At 39.7% G+C, this 25,454-nt stretch overlaps 1 protein-coding gene across 2 annotated transcripts in view; it reads left to right on the plus strand.

Annotated features, from left to right (window-relative positions):
• The window catches only part of slc5a6a (solute carrier family 5 member 6a), a 558,624-nt gene that overhangs the window by 502,127 nt on the left and 31,043 nt on the right, over nt 1-25,454 (plus strand). The gene's annotated exons all lie outside the window — the stretch shown is intronic.

Here is a 25,454-nt window from a genome sequence, read left to right on the forward strand (position 1 = left end):
TTGACTGGGCCAGTGGTATTCCAGCAGCTTCTGTGTTTTTGTCAGTGCAGTCTGGTAGTGGTAGTAATGTTTCTGGTAACTTACACTTTAATAAAAAGGTCTATCTCTGTAGGAATCCTATCTCTAATGTTGTCTGACACTTCACAATCAATAACAATCCGAGCCTGTCAGTGGCAAATACAAGCACTTTAGTGGGTGTACTTTGACATGGATAATTGCCCATTGGATTACATTGCAGCAGCTGCTCATGGTGGCCAGGTGCTGCTCAATACTGCATAGATTCCACAGATTTTTGGCCCCTACAATCATTTATACCCCAAAACATGGGAAAATAAGGCCCAAGTTCAAAAATACTAGAGCTGCCCTCTATGACATACTGTCATACTGTATGCAGCACAATGTTTTTTATTAGAATTTGTCAGTAACCGTTATTTCCAGCTGTAATCTCACATTCCAATCTAAAATCAAATCATCATGAAATTCTGATGAGCATGAAATGTTTCCATTTTGTGAGCTGCTGCGATGTGAATGTGTGGTCTCAATGATCAGGAGTGAGCCTCCTTTAAAGATTATAGGTTTAGCAGCAGCCAATTAAAATAAATGCACCAAAAAAGAAACACTGGGGAGGAGAGAGAAAAAATTATTGGTAGCACTCTCTGTGAATGTCATGTGTATAATACATTAGAAACACATTCATAAAATATCTATTTGACATTGCTGTATAATATGCTGCAGCCACTAGTGGAGTAGAGAAAAGCCACAGCTTAGAAGCAAACCCAGCTATTATATTGTTCTTAGGCACTCTCCAATAATAGCAGGTTTGATGCAGGTGGAAATTATGGCAATTATCTCCCCCTTTAGAGAGGGAGACACTGGCATTTTTATGTCAAAGTCATTGTGTGAGGAGGTCGATGGGAGTCACCTTGTCAGTTACAGAAAGGTTCGAGCAGGGTGTCACACTCCCCCCACCCCACCCCACCCCATGTCAACCCCCGCCAGCCCTCCCATCATCCCTTCACATCATACACTCCCTCCTGTTCACTCCATCTCCACATCTTTGTTTCCCTCCATGAAGTGATCTAACTATCACTGTCTCTGCCAGCTCTGTCTCCTTCCCTTCTGTGGAGTCAGTGAACCTGAATGTATGTCTGACAGAGGAAGGTATAGACGAGGTTGCAGTGCAGGAAAAGCATATCATAGTGTCAAGTGTGGTGCAGGTGTGCTGACAGAGAAGAGTAGTGAGTCGCAGCAGATGCTGCAGGACAGGTTGTTTTCTCTGTGCAAGTCCTTTTATGCATTTTATGGAAAAGGGAAGTTCAGCATGTTGTCAAGTGTAGGGAACAAGGGCAGGAGCTCTGTCTCAGCAGGAATCATATCCACAACTTTGACACTTGAGACTTAATTCTGACAAAACCCAGCACTGTAGTGTACTTTAAAGTGGACAAATAGAGTAAAAACACCCTATTTCAGCATGACAACGGTTTCCCCAGTTTTGTGGAAGAACTTGAATAGTCCACACAGAGCCCTGATATCCACCTCATCTAACACCAATGGGATGGGCTGGAATGTCGACTGTGAACCACTGTCAGTCAACATCAGGGCTTGGCACTTACCAATGCTCTTGGAGCAAATTTCTGCAGTTCTCAGTCCAGAACCAGTGGCAGTGGATGGTTTGGTTGTAGATTTTCCAACTTTTAGTTTTAGCTGTGTGTTGAGTCCTGGCTGGCATCTCAAAAAACATTGCAAAAACCATTTATTTTCTGGAATCAGATTAATATAATCCCAATGCATGTAATCCCTTGCTTTAACAAGCGATATAAGATTATAGTATTAATCTCAGTGTTGAATTGGCAGAGAAAGGACAACACTTGTTCTTTGCTGAAAATACAGTGATGATACACAGCATTTCTGCTCAGTGAAAACATCATAACTGCAGGTTCAGTGCTTTTTATGCTTTTACTGCAGTTCAAGAGTTTCATGCTCCTAGAATGGGTTGAAATTGCATCTATAATATTTGATCAAAAATGCATGGTGCTTAAGACACAGTTTCTAAAATACACAATACTACAGGGAAATCTATCGATTACACTGCAGCTCTGAGAAATCACACAGGAAACAAGGTCACTCTACGAACACTAGACTACAGAGATGAATAAAAGTTCATCATCTGAATCTCCATTGGTCCGAGCTCAGGCCGTGGTATTTATCGAGGTTTTCTAGGTGTTAACCGCGGCAGAGCAGTTGGTCATCTTGGAGGCTGCTGAGGCTCTTGCTTTGGAGCTCTGGAGGACTTAAACATTTCAGGGCACTCCGAGGTGACAGAATGGCCTTAGTCTGTCTCATCCACTGCACCAAGGAGCTGATGTTGCAGTCACACTGCCACGGGTTGTCATGGAGGTACAGCTTCTTCAGGTCTGAGAGGGGTCAAATGAATCACGTTGACACCAGTAAACAATCCAGTCATTTCTCCCTCAACACTTATGAATCACTCCTTTGTTCCTCTGAAAATGGGACAGTGAAAAGGCCACCTGCTGGTGTTAGTCTTACCAGGCATATGGGTGAACATGTTTCCATCCACTGTCCTCAGGCGGTTTCCACTGAGGGCCAGCTGAGAAAGCTTGGGCATGTTCCTGAACACATCAGGTGGCAGGTGCTCCAGCATGTTGTTCCTCAGGTAGAGTTCCTGGTTCAATATTCAGCACATTTGTTCTAGTGTCATTAGAGGATTTATGTAGACAAGTTGAGCTTTTCTAAATGATGCTTGAGAGTGATTCCACCATCATGGCTTACTTTGTGTGTAAGCCATGATGGTGGACATTACCTGCAAGTTGCCCAGGCCATCCAAAGCTGACAGGCTCAGTGAGGACAGAAGGTTGTTATCTAGAACCAGCATCTCCAGAGATCGCAGCTGCCTGAATGTTCCAGCGGGAATGGTCTTCAGGCTGGATTAGGAGAGACGTCAAAATCTCTTCATCAATCTAAATGATAACACTTTAAACTTCCCTATATTTAATTCATAAGCAGTATATAAACATTTGGTCTATGACATACTATAATGCAGTGGTATCTGTCAACAAGTATAAGTCATCCTGTGAGAACCCATAATACAGTAAAACATAGCTGTAATTATATAAATATGTCTCCATTGGAGACATTTTAATTGTCAGTATGGTAAATTAATAAACACTTAATATGTTCTTTCTTCTTGTTACTATAATATTTGAGTCTATTGTAAATCATTCATTAAATGTTTATACACTGCTTATAAATCTTAAATTGCTTGTCTTCTCTTCTAGCACAGCATATATACAGTTCACAGTGATAACATCAGCAGGTTGTTAGTAGTTTTCAAGCAATGACTCCTTGATAGATAACAATAAACACACACTAAAGGCACCCTACTCATTTTCAGCCAACTCATTAATTTTGCTGTCTCAAATTACTACTGTTGTTACTACTGCACTGAACTAACTAAACTGATATTAGCTCAATGAGTTGCACGTAAGGACTTTCAGTTGTTTCCAACTGACTAATTGAAAATCTTGTAAATCTTGTAATATTAACCAGCCATAACAGTGGGGCTGGTATTGTTTTCACCCTATGAATCTGTGTGTGTGTATCATCATGTGGCCCTGGAGATACCTACTGTAGCAGGAGCTAACAGGGCAGTTTTGAGTACTATGGCAGGTGTTTATATGTCTGTGGACAGATTTTGTCACCATGACAGCATCACAATCAAAACAACAAACAGTTTGTATTTAAGATTAAAATGAAGGCTGAGTTTTGAACCAGCCTATGACTACTGAGCACTCATGGGTCAGAATGTCAGCATGTTGACGGGAGTCACAGCTGGAGTAATCCCACCATTGCAAGATGTTCTCTAGTTAATATTTTCATACCATGTCTTTTTTTGTTTTTAACATTGGAAAGGCAATGGTTTTTACGATAGAGACTAACTAATGTGTTTGGTAAACATAACATTATATTAGGTAATACTGGGGTAACAACTGGTCACATTTAAGAGCAGCAGAGCTGCTAACATGACTCCCAACCCTCATTGCTTCAAGTAATGAGCTGAGCATTTTTAATGAAACCTGCAATGAGTACTGCTCTTACTACAACACTATGCACACTTCAACATTAAAAGCTTTACAGAATTGTTGTGCCTAGTTACAGCTGTTAAGATATGATTGGATAGCTGCTGTTTGGGGGAGGGGTTTAGCAAATGGTCTGAAGTGTCTCAACCAGTGGATGTATGATTGAATGTATGGTTTTGATGCTTTGTAGTTCCTTGTCACATTTTGACATTTCTCACCTCTGGAACACGTCATTGGCTCTGCCCTAACAGTGCCTGATTTAGAAATCAAATTCTCATTTATGATACCTGCACTAGAAAGTCAGCCTACTGTTGTAATTGCTAGATTATGAGGGCATACATATGTTGTTGTGACCTGTTATTGTCCAGGTTGAGGAACATGAGCTGTCTGAGCCCAGTGAAAGCCTTAGGAGAGATCCTCTGAATGCGATTCAATGAAAGGTCCAGAACTTTGAGGGCAATCAGAGGCTTGAAGGCATTAGATGGGAGCAAAGTCAGTGCATTGAGAGGAAGATCAAGATCTGACAGGTTCCTCAAGCCGGCAAACATCTCAGCTTTGAGGATGCCAATCTGGTTTTGTCCCAGCATGAGGAAGCGAAGGTTCAGGAGGTCCTACAGATGTGGAAAAAGAACTGTTTTTGTCAACAGATTATTACAATGCAATTGCTCTACATGTATTCTATTCCTTTCAAAACCTCTTACCTGGAATACCTTTGGTGGAAGGTTGGTGATGTGGTTGCCATAAAGATTGAGAAGCATCAGTTGCTTTGCACCAGAGAAGGCCTTGGGGTGGATGGACTTGATGCCATTTCGTTCCAGGTTGATACTCTCAATCTTTGGAATTGATCTCAGAACGTTAGCCTCCAGGTCTGTAATACCATTCTCACCTTTGCACACCAGTGTGGAAGTTGGTTAATGATACAATCACGTCCCACAACTCTTGTTTATGTAAATGTCAGATAAATTATCACATCTTGAACATCTTGGGGTTATTTTACTAACCATAAGGTACCTACCAAGTTTGAGGTTCCAAGCATCAGGAGGCAGATTGGAGGGAAAATTCTGAAGCCCCTTCTTCTGACAGTTGACCTCTGACTTTTCTGGACCAGACTTCCTGGAGCATTTACAGATGTCAGGACAGCTCTCCACAGTCTGTGCCACCCATAGGAACATCAACATCAACCACACGAAGTACTGCATCTCCCCTGCAGAATAATGAGTGAGGAGGGAGAGAAAGACAGAGAAAGAGAGAGCTTTGGGGTATCTTTGACATTAAGAAAGCAGTTGTAGTTTGAAAAATTTTGATTTCTATTGTTTTAATATACTTTATAGATATTAGAGTTGATATTTTATCCTGGTATTTTACAGGAAATGCTACTGACTTAACCCCCTTGTGTACTGACATAAATAGCCTCATCAATTATTTATAGCTAAATGCTTAGGGCGAACTTTTACATGATATTATTCTTATGGTAATATGACTGGATCAACAATTTATCTACAGTGGTGTCCTCCAATTACTTCTCATGCTGTAGGGTAAAATATTTCCTAGAATAGGTGAAAGAATTGTCAAAACTGTGCAAGCAGCACAGTCATGAAGGAAAGACAGAGTTTTCTTAGATCTGTATGTTCACAAACATTTTCTTACATTCAGTGTTCCTCACCAAAGCACAATCTGTGACTCACTGAGCTCTAATAAATATGTTAAGTGCATTTCCTTCCCCATCAAACATTTGCAAATCCCCCTGTGCAATGTTTACATTCATGTTTACATGTCAGCATTCTACTTCTATACTGCCTTTGTTTGTTGACATGTTTCTGCCACCTGCCACTGTTGATCAGCACCAGTGTGAAACCAGTACCAGGAATGTGGATTGCATGTTCTTACATGTGCATATTTGTGTGTGTGTGTGTGTGTGTGTGTGTGTGTGTGTGTGCATTGTAAAAAATAAAGCAGGACCTCCTTAATAAGAATATTGCACCACAGCACCATCAGTGGTCAAAAGCCCCACACAGTAAAGTACAAGTAAAAGTACAACGTATTATTAGCAAAAATATATGCAGGTGTGTGCAAATATTTGGCCACCCTTGGGGTGAGAAGTAAAGAGAAGTAAATGCAACCCCTGCACTGAGCAGACACCAGAAAATGAGCCTAATTGTGGCACACGCAACAGTTTGGACACTTTTACTTGTAAAACACTTATATTTCATGAACCTTAATTGACTCATTGTGTGAGTGTAAGGCAGGTCAAGACTTGGAATTGTTAACTGATGACAATTCAGTCTTAAATTCTCTGACTATTGGCTTTTCTAATCAGCTGACACAGGAGTGGTGGTTTACTGTTCTACAGGACCTACATGGATCAGAGGACTCCTTACCTGTGACCTCATCACCAAAGTCAGTGTCTGAAGCAGCAGCTGGATAAGCCAGTTGTTTTGGAAACAAGTGTGGTAGACAGATTAATTTAAAATTGAACTCTTTGGTTACTGTCACCAAAAGTGTGTTTGGACACAACAAGGAGCAGTATTTGATTTAAAAAAAAAAAGAAGTTTAGTTCAACTCAGACAGAACTTGCATGCTGTCTCTCTCTCTCTCTTTAATGTGCTGCACACATCCACGCTTCAACATGAGGATCTTAGTTTTAATACTGAGTTAGAATTAAAAGATTTGCTCAGAGGCTCATAATCCTTTGTCATGCTGACCCTCACACACATGCTCTCATTCCTTCCTGCAGATACATGTCTGCTGCTTCTTTCTCACACACACACAAACACATCTGTATCTGTGCATCAGTCTTGTGTTTGCAGTACTCAGATAGTATTGGCTATATGCTTTTAGTGTGTAATAAACCCCCATTGTATAGTAATAAATGGTTTTGATTGTCGTTCTTACTGTAATATACTTTTTTACACAACAATCAACAAAATATGTGCCTGTGCAAAACCTGTGCATACAAATGTGTATCATATTACTGGATATTGAGAACTAGCTGAAAATTGCACTTAAGGGTGTCCTGCAGAGATTTCTTTTAAACAAACATAACTTGTGTTTACATTCAGTATTATTCATTTTCCTCATCAATACATTTGCAAGGCTGATATTTGAAGTATTTACATTTTATTTTACATCCATGTTTACTTGCTAGCAGTCCTCCTCCTCTCTGCCTTTGTAAGTGTAATGCTTTTCTGTATTACTCAGTGTGTTACTACCTGTGGATCAGTGGACTAATATGAAAGCACTGACAGGACTGTCAGCATGTCACCTGCATGCCTCGTGTTAAAAACAAACACAACATCAAAAAACTACTCCCTAGCATTACTACAGGTCAAAATATTCACAGGGTATCTTTAAATCAAATCCAATGTGACTGGTTTGCTATAAAGTGGGTGTGGCTTAGGTTACAGCTGCAGAGAGATACAGAGCTGTAGAGGACTGTTGGAATCCACCTTCAGCTCCTTCACTTTCAGAGAGAAAATAAATGTGACCACAACTATTTTGGAAATGTAAACACAGTTTATGCCAGCTAAGATCAAAACCTACACCTCTTACAGTAATATTCTCTACTACGCCAACAGTAGCATGGGCATCCACAGATGTTACAATATCTGGGAACAATGCTCATGAATCATAATCATCATGCTTCAAAATAATTCAACAAAATCTCCCAAGAAATAAATAAAAAAACTATTTATTAAAGTTAATAACAATAATATGAAACCAGGAAAATGAATCAAACACAAAAGTGTCACAATTACAGTATTCTCCACTTTTCAATTATGGTAGTAATGTTCCAATGTTCTTGAGAAAAGGATAGGACAACCTTCAACCCCAAAAGATGTACAACTATTAAAACTTATTAAGTTCTATAACATTTAATAGCCTGCTAAATGGTGAGGAAGCCAAATGTGTAAAAGAAAAGCTCATATTATGGCAGGGAAAGAAGAATACAAAATAGATGAGAAAACTGGCCTCATTGTAAAGGATTGAACAAGTCTCTCTCTCTCTCTCTCTACACACACACATACATAAACCTGGAGTAAGTTAAGATCTCAATGAATAACTGGAAGTTACTCAAACATATTAAAGTTACAAATGTGTAAAGGTATTCAAAAAACGAATGTTTCTTATATTAATTGCCAAAATATTGACTGCAAAAAGGGAGGTGGAAAGTCTGCAGCTAATCCCATCTCAAACCTCACCATGAGCAGAGCCAGTCCTTTGAAACATCAAAAGAAAAAGCAGAACAAAAAACAGTGTCCACACATTGCTATGACACTTTAAAACAAAGAACAGCTTTTCATCAGTAAAAACATTAATACCTGATTATTGTTTCAAATAACTGATCTGAAGCGCTTTTGATTTCTCCCACTCGACATGAAAGCTGATCCGAAATTAGAAAAAATGAAAAAGTAAGACAGAAGAAGCTCATTTCAAAGAAGTGGAACTGTTTTTTCCTCACACTGGGTGCCACTTACCTGAACAGGCTGTCATCACCCCTTCAAAACAACACTCCAGATGTCTGCCCACTTTGTTTTCACCTCTCAACCAGATTGAGTTCAATTTTCCCTTTGGAAGCACTGTTCTGTAAGTACCAGCTGCCAATCAGAGAGAATTAGTGTCTGTGGTCGCACCACTGCTGAGCTTTGTGAATACACAAATTATCCTTTTAATTCATGTTTAACATCAGATACAGCACTGCAGAATCCTCGGTCCCCACTGAGCTCTGAAACAGGTAGATGAAACTATGCAACATATGAAGCACGTTGTCAGACCTGACATAGAAGCAGCTATACAACACTTGCCAGTGTGGTGGTGTGGGAACACAGCCTCAGCAGACAGTGAAATCAGGGTGTGAAACTCTCAGAGCTGCAGCTTCTGCAATGTCGCAGAGTCCAGAGAAATGTGGCATCCACAGATTATGGCACTGTTCCATGATGTTATACTGCCAGGTCTACTGTGTGTGTGTGTGTGTGTGTGTGGTGTGTGTGTGTGTGTGTGTGTGTCTGTGTGTGTGTGTTGGAGGGTGAGTGTTGAGAGCCAACCTTGACATTCTTGGACAATCCATGATTCTAAATATGAGTTTAAATATATAAATACTCTTATTCCCTCCAAAGGACGTGCAAGATCATTTTCAGTGATGATCATAAACCTGCTAAGAAAATGAAACTTAAGTAAAATCTCTTAAAAGCTGTTTTCAGTTCAAATGACAAATTCACATTTTGATATTGAATTAAATGCCATATGTTCTGGCTCCATTTGTCTTTTATTCTAGTTTGAATTTTTATGTTGAGTTAAAGTCATTTTGCTAACTGTATCTCAAGCTACATTTGGAATGGTTCTTTTTTAGTGTACAGACTTTTATTTTGATGTGCTGTATATTCACATATAAATATAATTCTTCACTATAGAAATTAAATTGTAATTTTTTTTTATATATATATTATACTATTAGTTCACAGATGGAATCATGATCCTGCCAACTGCCAATAAACCTTTACTTGTGGATGTTTGGGACTTGCTGCTCTAAAAATAGCTCCAGATTCATTTTAAAACAGCTTCAAAGAATCAAGAGATACAGACTCATAATGTAAACATTTCAATATGGATAACTCAGTTTTCCATTTATGGAGAATGGGCCCAAGGTGAGACTAATATGTAAACTTAAAGCAGTTGTAAGCTGTAAAGAGCAGACAAGAGAATGAATTATTGATTCTCAGTGTGATCTGCAGTACTAACAGCCTTTTAATATTACAGGGAGTCCTTCTGTGTTTATATCAATAATATCTAGAATTGAATTTAATCCCTGTGTCTGCACAGTGACTGCAGAAGAAACACTGCTAAGATCACTGGTTAGTCAGGTTTATAAAGTTTTACACATGCCAGAACAAAGCAGTCATTTGAACTAAGTTTAGATAGCTGGACAAACATTATATTTTCAGATAGTATAGTCCAGATAGTCTGCAGGCCTTTCTTTGTGGCAGTTAGTGACACACATTATTCTACAGCCATGTAGATATGGCAGCAGCTGCATGTGGAAATGGGTCAGGACAGTAATTCCTTATGAGAGGAGAGAGCAGAGGAACTGCCAAACATGTCACTGTCTGTTACACAGCAATGAAGAAAGGAGAGTGGAGAGGAGAGAGGAGGGGATGAGGCAACAACAGAGACTCAGAGTAGAAGTAGAAGTAGAAGGAGGGAGAAAGACAGAAACAGAAGGAAAAGAAAGAAGAAACTGGGAGAAAACAATGATGGAGCAGAAGGGTGGAGATTAAGAGGCGAGAGAGCAGGCGAGAGGGAGTGGGAGGAGAAAGGAAGAGGATCAGAGAAAATGAAAGTAGAAATAGTGGGAGAATGACTGTGTAAGATGACAGAGAGGAAGAAACAGTGCGAAAGACTGATAGATTAAGAAAGCAAGAATAAATGGAGCAGCAGAGGAGAGCCTGGGCCAAAACTGAGCAGCACGACGTTGGGATTAATCAAGACATGCTGAGGAAAAGAGGTGGCAGATAGGCAGCTGTGCTGACTGGACTGATTCTTTTGTCAGAGGAAGAGGAAGATGAAAGATCCTTTTCAAACCTAGCCAACACACACACACACACACACACACACACACACACACACACACACAGTAGGCAAGCCATCTGGAACAGTGTCATTAGCCAGCCTTCACAGAGATAGGGAGGGAGACAGAGAGCAGATATGAAGAGAGACAGAAAGGTGAGAAGGGATAGGAGCTGCCCTTTGTGTGTGTGTGTGTGTGTGTCTCAGTGTGTGCATGCACATGTATGTGTGTGTCACACAACGGCAAAACAGCAGCCAGCAGAATACAGAGGGGAGCAGTGAGAGAAGTGAATTAATATTGATTTCTGTAAAAGGCCAACATCAACCAAGATAAATAAATTCAATTTTATTTTTGAAAAAACATGAAAGGATGAGTCTGATGCTATTTCAAGTATTTATTTTTGTCAGCAAATCTAATGAAAAGATGTGGCCAACAATGAATTGATCCTACTAACAACTATCATTTATGTATTAAAAGCTTGGTAGGCTATAACTTATGTGTACACAGCTCCACAGGCGTTTTTTTTTTTTTTTTTTTTTTTGTAACAGTATTTTGACATTTGACATTTGACTATGACTTGAAGCATAGATGTTACTGATAACACAAACAGTAGCTCTGCTCTATCCAAGTGTCTCACTAAGCCATGACAATGATGACACTGAGCCAGGATGAACAATACCAGGACCCTCAGACTGGAGCAGCTAAATGGAATTAAGTCATTCTTCTTATATAAAGATGCATTTTTCCTTAAAAAAAACAAACAAACAAACAAACAAAAACAGCTCTGTGTTAAGGGATGCGTTGGTGGGGTTGTGTTGCTTTACTGGTAAGATGGTGAAATGCAATCCAGAAAGTCCAGTTTAAGTAGATCAATGTATTTAATGGGAAAGCAAAACACTTCAAAGTGACAGGATTTTACAACTCTGGAGTCTGGATCACGGTGGCAACTATTTAATCTTTTTTTACACATGCTAAACAGTAGAAATATGACAGTTACATTGCAAAGTAATCCACCAAAAGTGTACACTTGCATGTATTTGATTGGCTGAAGTAGCACCTTATTGACATTGTGGTGTGTTGCAGCAAATGTTGAGTCCAGTTCAGCTCTTTTGTCACAGGATCCTCCATTGTTTTCTTGGAGCCACCCAGTTTGGTATCCATATTGTGCTGGCTCCATATAATATAGATCAATAAGAGGGCTACATTTCTTCGGGGGGGGGGGGGGGTAAGTTGGTCTGAACACTGCTTTGATTTGACATGTCTTATGTGTAAAAGATCTATAGTTGTCCAACAATACTAGTCCACAGCCAAACTAAGAGCTCTGTTGGGTTCCACTTATAATAAAATTATTAAATACATTTACTGCAGCAGCCTCTAGTTGGTTCATTCAAAATAACTTTGGCATTGTTGTCCTCAGTCAAACCCTGAATCTCAGCCCAGTCAACATGTTCCAGAAGCTGCTCTAATCCCGGCAGCTCTCCAGAACCCCACATGCCGCAGCCCAGACACTGGGGATTTGGGAAAGTGCAAAGCGTGGTGCTCATAAGTGGACCCTCTTCATCTCCCGTCCCACAACCCAAAATGCAATCTGATTCTGAAAAAAGTCTGGATGATATGTTTGCTGTCCAGGCTGGTATATCTGCTAAGCTCCTTGATCTTCCTCTAGAGGTGTCACCCATTGGAACAATGGGACAGACGTTGTTCCAATGGATAACAACGTAAACGGTGATCAGAGCTTGAAGAATCCAGAAGGTTCCAGTAATACAACATATATCACCAAGTAAAGGTCATTCTTTGAAAGTGAAAAGTATTATAAGCTTTGCGCAGGCTCATAATTCAGATGGGTCAGGAAGTTAGGTCCATTGAAGCTACAGTATACCGACTTACCAGGACACCATTACAAGTCCTAAATAAAAATATAATTTCAGACCTACCTAGTGTGGCATATAAATTCCATCATTATGCTTGTTTGTCAGCCTAAGCAGATGTTAAAACAAGGCTAAAATGTGTAAATTTATCATATTCCATCACTACATCTCTGGATGGAGCTAAAGTAAAGAAAGAAACTACAAAGTTATGGAAGACAAAACAATAAGAACAGAGGGAGGAGTGACAGATAGAGGAAGACAATTAATAGAAGGAAGCGAAGAGAGAGGAGTGGAGACGAGCACACAGAGCTGATGATGACTGCCTGATAAATGCCTCAGTTTCTCTCCACGCAGTCATCTGAAGCTGTTTACAGCCACTCTACCCACAGCAGATGGCCATTTATTTTGTATGGCAAGCTTCCAGTCAAGGCGTTTGTTAACAATGGCCCAGTGCCATTAGATCAAAGCTAATAGTGATCAGATGCCGTTTTTATGGAGGAGCCATCATTTGCGGTGTCTCCCAAAAGCTTGATTGTCAATAAATGGCTGCTGTAAGAGGGATGGATCCACCAAGTGCTTATTGATGAGTAGACTTGAGTTAACCCAGATTCAATAACCCATATTATACTGTATGGTCTACAGGAACTCCCGTGTTGCACTGAACACTTCTTTCTTCTTCTTTTCTCTCTCCCCATGCATTTATATCACACTGCAGGTTACTAACTTTGTTTCTTCTCTCTCCTATAGTATATACATTTCCTCAGTCCACGTACATAATGGCCAATTGATTTTCATTTTGGAGTGGGAATACAGAAAACTCATGACAATCCTTTTCCTGTTTTTTGTTTTGGAATAAGAAACTGTAAAACGAGCCCTTTTCTGATTTTCGTTGTAGAACTATGAAATCTGAAAACAAAGAACAACTACATTTTTTAAATTTTTGTTAATATGGGGAAATTTGAAATCAGTTACAGGTTAAAGCCAGCTTATTTAGTATATTTAGAATATATAGCTAAAGCGAATAAGCTGGCTAGCTATCTTTGCCCAACTAAGGTGAAAATAGATGAGCAGGAAAGATCCTGCTATGAGCCCAGATCTTTGTGTTTCGTAGCTAGCTAGGGTCAGCTTTATTCGCCTTAGCTGGGCAGCACAGAGAAGGACTATGCTAGCTTACAGGGATCCTGTGCTATCATTCATTCGGGTGACTTCTGGGGCAAAATGAGAATAATTTAACACATGATGAAAAAGAAGGTTTTTAAGCCCATAACTAATTTCTCATTTTCCGTGTGTTAACATAACACAAAAATTTTAAACAGGAAAAGGTTGGCATAACTGGCTGTTATGTTCACAGACCTTGCTCTATGTCCTCTCTCTATGCCTGTCCTCATTCTGCATGTTTCTCTGACTCCAGAGCTGCAGGAACCAGATCTGCCAGTACAATTCAACACTCACCATCAAATTAATTTTATTAATTGTCTGAGGTTTCTTCCACTGTTGCCAAGTGCTTACTCATGGTGGGAACTGTTGTTTTTTTTTTCCTATAATATTGTAAGGTCTTAACCATACCCTGTAAAGTGCCTTGAGATAATGTATGTTGTGACTGATGTTATGTAAATAAAATTAAATTGAACTGAATAGACTGCAAATGGCATCAGTAAGTAATTACCTGCTGTCGCACTTGAGCATGCTCCTCAACATCAAATGAATTGTGAAGTTAGAGCTTAGGTTTATGACAGACCAGGCAGTATTGGTGAACACGAATGACATTCTTACAGTGTTAGCGAGTAGGAAGGTGTAATGTCATAAATATGTAATCTGGAAGCACTCCAAAGATCATTATTGCATAGAGATGGCAGGAGTTACTATGAGAACACCTGAGGATAATGTGTTATTAGTGCCAAGCTTTAAATGAGTTCTAAGGTCAAAGAGTAAAACATTAGCACTGAACTTATGAGGTTTTAACTCAACATAATGATTTAAAAGAAAAAACAATACAAAAGGTGTAAAGTTTCTCACATTCTTACACTAAAAGCAGGCTCTGATGACAAAAATCCTCTCAAGGGTGCATTTTGTTTGTAGCCATACTGTCACCCTCACACTGTAGTGAATATCAGATATCAGAAGAGGATCAGCATGGTGTAACAGAGGAGTGAAAGGACACCACCATAAGGGAAGGTCGCTGCTAAATGCCTTGCACTGCGACTGACAAAGGTAGCAATCTTCACATTCTACACTAAAAGAATATCCTCCTTTTTACAGTGATACCATGGAATGTTTTACTTTTCAAAATGGCAGAGCAAAGATGACGTCAAGTCCCTCTTTGACTCTGCAGTAAGGTCAGGACTGGCACTGAGCGGGACAGATAATGTCAGGAACAGTCAGCACCTGAAGGCTCTGATTTATTTTTTTCCTTCAGCGGAAATACAGCAAACACACAGACACAAAACATAGGAAGATAAAATACTAGACAAAAACAGAAAAAGAGATAGTCACTGATATGTCATATTATGTTTGCAATGTTAGTAAAAGATGAAGGGAAAAGTAATGTCACTTAATTTAGAGATTTTAATATCAATGGATCATATGACTACTTGTATATGAAAGGTATTACTCAAGATCACCTAACTTTTCAGTTCCCTGCAGCTTTACAGAATAATGTAGCCTTATAATTACCAGGTGGCTCGAAACACGATTCCTAAATGCTAATGTTGCTACATATTGGTGGAATGTGTGGACAGCTGTTTGCTAATAAATTTGCCATTTCAGTTAAAAAGGTTGTTTTTACAGCTTTTTTTTACATGACGGCCCAGTGACTATTCTCTATCAAATCTACAGCTGGATGGCCGAAGGATGAAGTGCTCTTATTGAATGTGAAGCAATGTCACTCCTTAAAGCAACATTAATTGATATTTTTTGGCCACTTGGCCATCTTTATAAATACAGTCTCTACCAAATCCTGATAAAAAATGTTTACATCTTGAGCAGCTAGCTATCTTTTTCTGTTTGCCATTTGGTGCTGGATAGGTAACTTTGGTTTCATAAGACGTTTTTGAACTGAACACTGCTACATGCTATGGCTGAAGAAAAGGTTGATTTGAGTCTTTAAAACCCATATCTCCAGTGAGATAAATAAAATCACTGTCATCTTCTTTTATAATTTGCTAGCTACCTGGCAACACCCCCTTAAACATAGCAATGGATTATTTGTTATTAGAGCTGAGAGTTTCATTATAGTGTTTTAATGTCAGTGTCCTCACTGTGCAAAGTAAATAAAATCCATTTGGTCTTTCCCCTAAAACCGACAGCAGTATTAGGCTCTATGTCTTACAACTGCAGCTATGACTAAAAGCCTTCAAGGTTTCAGAGCCTGCTGTTAAAAGTGCTTCTGTGATGAGATGTTTTGGGTGCTAACAACAGGCCTTCTGGGCAGGTTTCTATCAGACAGATGTTGACTGTAATGCTGCTCAGGCAAGCATGGCCAGACCCAGCACCTATTCCCCCATGAACCAGCTCGACCGGCTGAGTCAAATCAACCATTGTCTATTTAAAGCAAGACTTCGATTGTTCCCTGCAGCCTAATGGCTCATCCCACGTTAGGCCTTCATGCTCTGTCTCATCCCAAATTAACCATTTAAATACTGAGACTGCCAGGGCACCGCTAGACTGCAATAAACACACATTATCATGGCAATGTGAAGCACTGTGTTGTATCTTTCTATACAACCAAACTGCAACACCAAATACATTTTGATGGAATGGCAGTCACTGGCAGGATTATGTTCAGGTACAACTAATTTTTTGGTTTCATTAATTGCTAGATTTATTAGCAGCAGCAGAGTTGCTAAGAGGTGGTGGAGGTGGGTGGCGAGAATATGAGGCACATATACTTTGCTTCGCTTTTTCTGTTATTAGGTTTGGGTGCTTTGCTTAAACATAAGCATAAAAAAGTTTAATAACACTGTCAATGGATATTGTCCTGCAATATCTGATATACATCCATCCATCCATTTACTATACCACTTATCCTTAAGGGTCACAGATGAGCTAATCTCAGCTGAAACTTCCACCAGCAGTAGCAGAAATCCAAGGTCTCAAATGCCACCCTGAAGACCCTCTACCTCAGCTCTGGAGAGTGCTCTGATGGGCAGCATCACAGTCTGAAAATGTGCTGCACAAAATAGCTGAACTAGTAGTAACATGGTTCTACATGGTGGTTTGTTAAAGTTTCAGTGAATTCTCATCTGCAGGACTTAGTATTCATGGCCAGCATTGTCCTTCAAACCATAGTACAACTGCAGGGAAAGACAGTGTTAGACATAATGAGCTTTGTAGCTGTGTGGGATTCTTCCAGGGGAGGAAAAAGATACAGTCCTATGCTGATGTGCCTTTGCCTTTGTGCTCCAGCTGATCTTTGACCTCTGTGAAAATGGAGAAAGTTGAAAGAGGAATTTTCCAAAAGAGATCAGTCAAGATCGTGTTACTATTACCCCCCCATCTCCATCATATGATGAGGTTAGAAAGTTTCCATGCGTCTATTTCGTGCTTACACAGCTGTTAGCTCAGATCCTGCATCAGAAACAGGAGCAGCGGGTCACAGTGAAGGTGCTTCTGCATCTTATGTAAAGAATGTGTCCATCAAACGCCTCATTATAGTAGGAATCATTCCTGCAACATTATTCAGCGCAATCCACCATGCTGACACCTCAGATATCAAGCCTTCAAAAGGCACAAATAACAAGCAGGCTGATTGTGCCAGGCTGAGTCTGCTGTGTCAGCAAGTGTATGTGAATGAGGTGAGCCTATGTGCATACTGGTGTGTGTGTAGTTGGACGCACTGTACTGTACCTGCACGTGTGATTAAAACCATGGAAAGCCTTCTTGCATTCTGTCTTAGCTGTCTTGCCTGCAGTGCCTGTCACTGTGTCATCTCTGGCAGCAGTATATACACATCTTTGAGATGAACACTGAGTTGGCCTCCTTCTGCCTCCCTGTGCCTCCTGACGCGTCTCACAAGATCGTGTTATTTTCTTCTTCTGAACAGATTCTGATGCGTTTTCCCTTTTTGACCGGCCAAACGGACATCTTTAAATGTGCTTTTACAAAGAAACTGTGAAACTGCGGGATAGTTTTGTTGCAGATATTTACATCACTCATCTCTTGGTATTATTTTCTTAAAGTGGGTTTTTTCATCAGTTTGTGTTGTAGAGAGAAAGAAGTGGGGGAGATGCACTATCTGCAACAAAGTTCCCTGGTCAGATCCAGGCCTGGGATGCTGCAATTACAAGGTATACATCAGCAGGACATTACACGGTAATAGTAACACTCACATTTTTTATTTATTTATTTATTTTACACTCATTTGGAACCAGGCATGTGGCTTGTGCCTAATATGATAACTCCCTGAGTTTGAGGTTTTAGTTTTGTTTCACAGGTTAATGTTTTGGTTTTTTTTTTTAAATTAAATACAAATATCTCTAATAATTAATGAGCAGAGAGTAACATTTGTTTCAATATGCTCTTTAGGACATTGAGAAAGATCATTTAAAAGGTCATTTTAACCAAATGAAAAAAGTCTGGACCCCTTGTCGAATTGAAAATTGACCCCTGCTTGCAAGATTTTTTATGAGGATGAAGTTTGATGAATGTCTGGTAGAAGAGGGTTGTGTATCTGAGAATGTGAAAAAGACAAGAAGAGAGGGATTGATGATATAAAAATGATATAAACCATTTTTGATATACATTTGGCTTATACCAAGACATAACTTTTTTCACTGTGCAATTAAATATCAAAAGACACTATCAATGATACAATAGCACTGTCCTAGGATAGAGGCAACCATGAATCTCAGGTAGTTAGTCCTGGACAGGCAGTGGTAGCAATGTAGTTTCTGTTTATTGTAATTCAAACTGAGGCATCATACAGATTTTTTTTATATAAATAGCAGGGAAGGGATACATTATAAAACCTTTATTCAGCCACATCACTGTTATAATGAATCGGCACATGGAGAAAAAAACTAAAGTAATTTTGAGCAGCTATTTACACACGATAATTTAAAGTAAATGGGTTTTAATCAGTGACTATATATCGACTGGATTGACAAATGAATTAAAGCAATAAAAGAAAAGTACCCAAGTAATATTCTCCTTCATCAAAAACTAAAGAGGAAATTTTCTTTTACTGCAGTTCATAAAGTAGTGATAACTGTGCATACAGCACATACAGTAGTAATACAGTAATGATGATAGCATCTGATTAAGGACTGAAGGCTTTCCTCTTTGCTATCTGAAAACACAGTACTTTCTCAACAACAGTATGTTGAGGTTGAGGTTTTACTTTGGCGGGAAGACAGAGGAAGAGATGGGAACATGGAATGTACTGAACTGAATAGTGGGTGGTGTGTGTCTCTGTGTGTGTCTGAGTGTGTATGAGTACAGAAAAATAAATCACTGAGCTATTTTACGCTTCACACACTCCTGACTTCAAAGGGATTTGAAAATCAATTAAGTCTTGTCAAAATCACACTCTTTTCCAGTCCCCCCCCCCCCCCCCCCCCTCTTCTCTCTCAGTATATGCACAGACCTTAACCTGAATGTTTTGATAAAGCATAAACACAGTGAGACATAAACTCAGTAGCAGCAGTGGTACCATAGCTTCTCTTTGATGTCTGACTAAGTGACTATTGTTCTGCATAATGAGACTCATGCTGACCTTTGTGGAATAAATTGGTTTTATTAATTCAAAAACAGAATTATCTCAGAATTTGTGCAGCAAAGACTAGTTTATCTGTCTTTTATTTTATGTATGGGTGGGCTTGTTTTACTATATTTGTGGCGAAGCCCAGTATACTTGTGGGAGATCAAGGTTGTCTGTGCAGCAGCTTATTACAACCTATAGGAACAATTTGCTGATCAGCAACATTTAGTGGCCATAGTAATTATGATGGGAACAAAGCAGATGATGTAATATATAAAACTAGGACTTTCACACAGGAAACTGGTGTTTGCTTCCAATTTGAACCCAGTAGTAATTGTTGCTTCTTTTACCCACGACTCATCCACTACCTGTTTTAACCCAAACCACAGTCTTCTCCTAAACCTGATCAAGTATTTTTAAGTCTAAACCTAAGCAAACTGGGACCCCTCCACAATGTTAACTGCTTGTTTATTATTGTCACCATGATGATGAAGTGCTAGTATAAGACAGTTTCACAATCACACATTTATTATAGTTACCATTGCAATGAAGCTCCAGTATGCTTGCTGTTGGTACACTCCTTATGGGTCCTACCCCAAGATAGGATTAGTGACCTATGTGTGATTTAAGTTGGAGGACTTTTTGAGTCAAGTTTAAATGGCTGTTAGTTATACTCCCTATGGGGTACTGGTACCATCAGATCCTCATACATAGAAGTGGGAGCTGTGGCCACATCCTCAGCACAAAGTCAAACATGTTTTTTTGAGTTGGTGTTGCCCCCTGTCTCTGATACTGTTTGTGATATTCATGGACAGGATTTCAAGGCACAGCCAAGGTGAGGAGTGGGTGTTGTTTCAGGACTCAGGACTGTATCGCTGCTTTTTGCACAGAACTCGCTGGACAGATTATATATCTCATCTGGCCTGGGAATGCCTTGGGATCCCCCAGGAGGAGCTGGAAAATGTTGCTTGGGAGAGGGACGTCTGGACGTCTCTGCTTAGCCTGCTGCCAACATAACCCAATCCCAGATAAGTGGAAGAAAATGGATGGATGGTTGGATGGCTGGTTAACGTTGGTTAACAGCTAGGGAATGCATTGACTTAATGAGGGGTTCCCACAAAGACAAGTGTGAGTGTGTGTGTGTGTGTGTGTGTGTGTGTGTGTGTGAGAGGTGTGTGTGTGTGTGTGTGTGTGTGTGTAGTCTGTGCAGGGTGATAGGGAATGGAACAGCAGATGTGTATTGCCATGGGAACAAACGGACAGTTCACCCAAGCCAGTTCCATTGTCCGTCAGAGAGTAATATGCATATGGGATGTGTGACAGAGATCAGCTTATACTGTATAGTATGGGAAAAAAAAACACTAGACATGTTTTGTCCTCTAAATTCTTCCTGTCATGCAGTCTTTGTTGAAGTTCTTGCATGTTTTTAGTTGATAATTTTATATTAACAATGGATGAAATGACTATGTATAATGAAAGGTGACAAAACCACAGGGCAATGTTTGCCAACTCTGCAGCTGGGAGATGCTATAGAGCCTTTTAACCTCTTTTAGCACATTGTTATCACTTTTCTGTTTGTAAGTGTCCTGCTAAATGACACAGACAAACAGTGAAATTTGAGGATAGACCATGGTTTTGAAAAAGAAAGTTTTTGGTTTAAATATCTGCAGTAGTTACAGTCACAGTCTCCTGCCATGTTCTGCATTGAAGTTTTCTGACTCTATAGAAATGACACATCAGTTCCACCTATGTTCCTGACAAACTGAAGAGTTAGAATTCACACAGCCACTAGAGGTCTTTGACACTTGTACATGTTGTTTTTATATATTTAAAAAAAGAGAGAGATTTGATGGATTTCTCAAGAAGCTCCAAAAACCTACTGCACACTGCTTGTCTATGCTAATTTGTATATACTGGAATTTTAATATTAGAGAGAGAATGAGTACTACACATATAGTGAATATCATGTGTATGTACATACACACACACACACACACACACACACACACACACACACACATACATACATACAGGGAGTGAGAGTCAGGAGAGTGAGAATAATAATTAGTTAATCTGTTTATACACATAACACCACATTATTTATGGGCTCATTACTGGAACATGGTGGCCCTGCATTAAATCCCCCAGGAACTGGTATGGAAACATGTTACTAAATATTAGTGAAGGGATAGTGGATAAGAGGATAAAGCTGAAGCAAATCTGCTGCTTAGGTAAATGAACAGAGTAGTTAATATGTTTATATAGCAGGCCTTGGGGTTTCTCTTCTCACCCCCCTCCCACCTCTGCCTTCAGATTTACAAAACAGAAATACTGATACTTCGATCCCTCATGATGAGTATGTGCTTTATTTACAGTAAAAAAAATAATGTCTGGGCCATGAGTCTAAAAATGTTAGGTTTATCCTGAGGGTGGTGCCCAAAATGGAAAATGCTGGAAAAATGCTTTTTCTGATCAATGAACTGAAGCATGTAAGTGCCTGTGGCTGTATCCTGGGCATCTGATTATGCAGTTTCATTTGGTCCTCAAATATTGGGGAACTATTGGAAGAAAATGAATGGAAATGGAAAAAAGTGTTACTATATCATCTCTGACAAGAGTGAATGAGGGGAAAGCACCACCTCATTTCCAATAAAACTGTGCCATGAGGACGGGATCATTTCTTCACCAGTCCCTTGATGATATTTCAACTTCAAAATAAAAGGAAGAAAAGGATTGGAGGAAGAAGGAGCACAAAAAACTCTGCTACACTGAAGGTTCCTGAGAGCACAGTGACCTTCTTAGAAGGAGAAGCTTGGAACAACCTGGACTGGCTACCCAGCCAAACTGAGCAACTAAGGGAGGAGGGCCATGGAAAGAGAGGTGACCAAGAACACAACAGTCACTCTGGCCGAGCTCCAGAGATCCTGTGTGGAGATGGCAGAAACCTCCTACTCAGTGAAGGACACCAAAACATAGGATGCTGCCATGTAGAACGATTACAAATGAGGCCAAAACTCTGTTCTAAACCAGACTGCAACACACTCTCATAAAATCAGTCTGTGCTCAGTCAAATTATTAATAAAGCAAACAGTATGTAATACTTTTTAAAATGGTAGAGCATGGAGCACAGCATACAGAATAAGTTCATCAACACAGAGTGAGGTGTTTGTGAGGTGATCATATCATCACTGTAAATCTCTCTTTGACAACAGCAACATGTATGATGTTGCTGCATTGCATTTGTTATTCTTGGCGAATGATCAGTGGAAAATTTAACAGTGTGTGTTGGGGAATCAGAGATCCTGTTCACTCTGCTAATGAGAACTGCCTGCGTCAGTGAGCTAGCGTTCCTTTGTGTACTGCCAGGGGAGTTGTGGACATTTAGTCTTGAAGGGGTGACAGTGACACATTGTTTGTGGCAGTGGCTCTGTATTCCAACACACTGGATGTGACCTTCCAGAGATTTCTTTTCTCCACCAACCAGTAGGTGGGAGGGTAAAATACCACTAGCATGGTAGGTGTGACCCTGAATAGTATTCAGCATATGTGAATATTGACAGTGGTAGATTTCTCTCTGCCAGTCAGAGGATCTGAGTTTTTTTTTTTTGGACAACAGCTCCACCTTCTGGCAGCAGGACTTCATGTCTCAATGGTGGGATGTACTCAGCACATATTGTACTTTTCTTGATGAATGAGAGATTTCAGAGTGGATTCAGTCACAGCTGCTGTATGTATGTATCAGTCACAACTTAGCAATTCCCATAGATACCATAACGTGTTGTTTCTCCATTCATTTGTTCAGGTTTTTCCTTTAATTTGTCATCTGTCTGTATGTGCCCTGCTTGATCTCTGCTTGACTATTGCCTATTCTTACAGGCAGATGCAAGGCTGTGCCATGGACTCACTGATATCTCCAACAGTGATCAGTCTCTATATTGAATAAGTAAAGAGCAGAGCCCTGATGTCCTTCACAGGAATGGCTCCCAGCCACTGGTTTAGGTATAGGGATGACACCTGGGTTAAATTCAAAACACAAGAATAGGAAGCTTTCTCAGAACACATCAATACAGTGGACTGCACATCAAGTTTTTGGACTGTTCGGTGCACACTGAAGATAACAGAAGCCTCAACATGGGTCAAGTATACAAAAACCCCACAAACACAGAAGAAAATGCAGGCTGCAATTCAGATGGTGGAACAATGGGCAAATAAATGGGCTTTTGGGTTATTTAGATGCAAGTGATATGTTTCTCTAAATGTCACAAGGTAATATCCTTAAAACTATATGGCCAAACACTTAAGCAGGTCAGTGTGATTAGAGTGTTGTTTGATGAAAAGCTGACCTGGAGGAAGCAAACTGATAAAGTAAAGAACAAGTGTAAAAAGGTCAACAATCTTTTAAGATGCCCTGTCCAGAATTTAAAAAAGTTATGCTGGAATTTTGGGTTCATCTGCACTGGCATAGTGGTTCACATGCTACAAAGGGCATCCTCCAGAACTGATGAAAACAAACGTGTTTGGGGAAGAAACTTAAAAGCAGAAAGTGCAGGTTTATTAAGTTGCTGTAGAGTCAAAAGTCAGCTGGTCCTCCCTGGTTATTTGTGAGGACATCAACAGATGTAAGCATACAACAACTACTGAGGAAGAAATCCTGCTGGGGGGACAGCACAACATTACAGTGAGCACTTTGTAGATCAGTTGGAGTTATATAAAGACAACTAAAAAGACCCTGAGACTACACATAGAGGAGCTGCAGTTTTCATCCAACAACACGAGGTAGCTATTAAAAAAAGAACCAAAGATCACCTACCAGCACATGCAGTGAGCTTGTAGCTATTTCAATGGCACTGCAATGGTTAGAATAAAATAACAGAAACAATGCACTAATTACATCTGACAGTGGGGCAGCACTCAGAAGTATTAAATCTGTGAAACTGTGTGGACAAGATCTTTTTAAAATTAACCATTTAATATCCAGATTGCACAGTAAGGGGTCTGGCGGTTTCCTTTGTTTGGGCTCCTGCCCATGTAGGAGTAGAAGGAAATGAAGATGCTGATGTACTGGCCAGACAATCACAGTAAGTAAAAAACAATAAACATGACAATTTTGCTGAATAAAGCTTAGGATAAAACATCTTACAGAGTATGGTAAGAGTCATTACTCATCTCAGGATAGGACATTCTGGACCTAATCAGCGTGTGCTGCTGGAGTGTAGGGGTACCCTTCAGAGATGAAAGAATCTGTATGTTAACTCTGTGTGCACTTGGAAAGCATTGTAGTGTCCTTGCTTTAAAAATACAGTGAAATAGGTGTTAGTTTGTTTTTGTGCTTTGGTGTGTTTGCAAGAGGCCTAAGCAAGGCACTTAACCCCCCCCCCCTCCACCTGCTCTGCCTAATGGCTGAAAGCTCAGTCTATGGTTGTATGACAGTATGGGTTGTACAGTATAACATGGTTATACTACATGGGCTATTTGGCATTTTTTCTTAAAATTTCTAATTTTCTATTCTCTATTTTAATTCTGTTCTCCAGAAGGCTGTATAGGGCAGCAATCGTGACTGTATATAAGGATCATCTTCCACATGTGATAAAGAAAATTAAAAATAAAATCAGGAAATTTGATGCATTATTCAATTAAAATGCATTCATGATTCTGCAAAGGGCCCTCCTTAAAGTTATGGATGGAGAATGCTGCTAAGGCTCTGTCTGACATCTTTATCATGTTGGTATGCTTATAATCTCACAGAGAAAACTCCCAGAGTCTATTGTCATTTTCCCATGTGGCTCATATTGATTAGATCCTGTATTGACGTTTTCTCAGGAGTGAAGCTCTGCCTGTTTACACTTTACACGTCATTTTAAACATGAGTTTTTGTATTAATGTAGCACATATGGCATATTCAGTGCCGTATGTGATATCTTTCAGTGGTATATTTTTGGGAAAGCACGAGAATTTCATAAATGCTAATGATAATGATAAAATAAGTAGAATGAGTCCAGTACAGCGTTACATTTTTATGCTAACGTCAATTGTGTCAGGCGGCTTTCTAAACAGCTAAACAGAACCGAGCTGTCGTTGGGTCACACACAGGCCATTTATCTCTACCGGCGGAGCTAACTTTATATATAGTCTCGTTTAGCATTATCAGTGGCCCCAGCTGCCGTACTGTGCCAGATGATAGAGCCAACAGATGTCTATCAGAAGATGCGTTTGGTTAATAAAAAATAAAG

Source organism: Lates calcarifer, linkage group LG7_1 (assembly GCF_001640805.2).
Source record: "Lates calcarifer isolate ASB-BC8 linkage group LG7_1, TLL_Latcal_v3, whole genome shotgun sequence".
In the NCBI taxonomy this organism is placed as follows: Eukaryota; Metazoa; Chordata; class Actinopteri; family Centropomidae; genus Lates; species Lates calcarifer.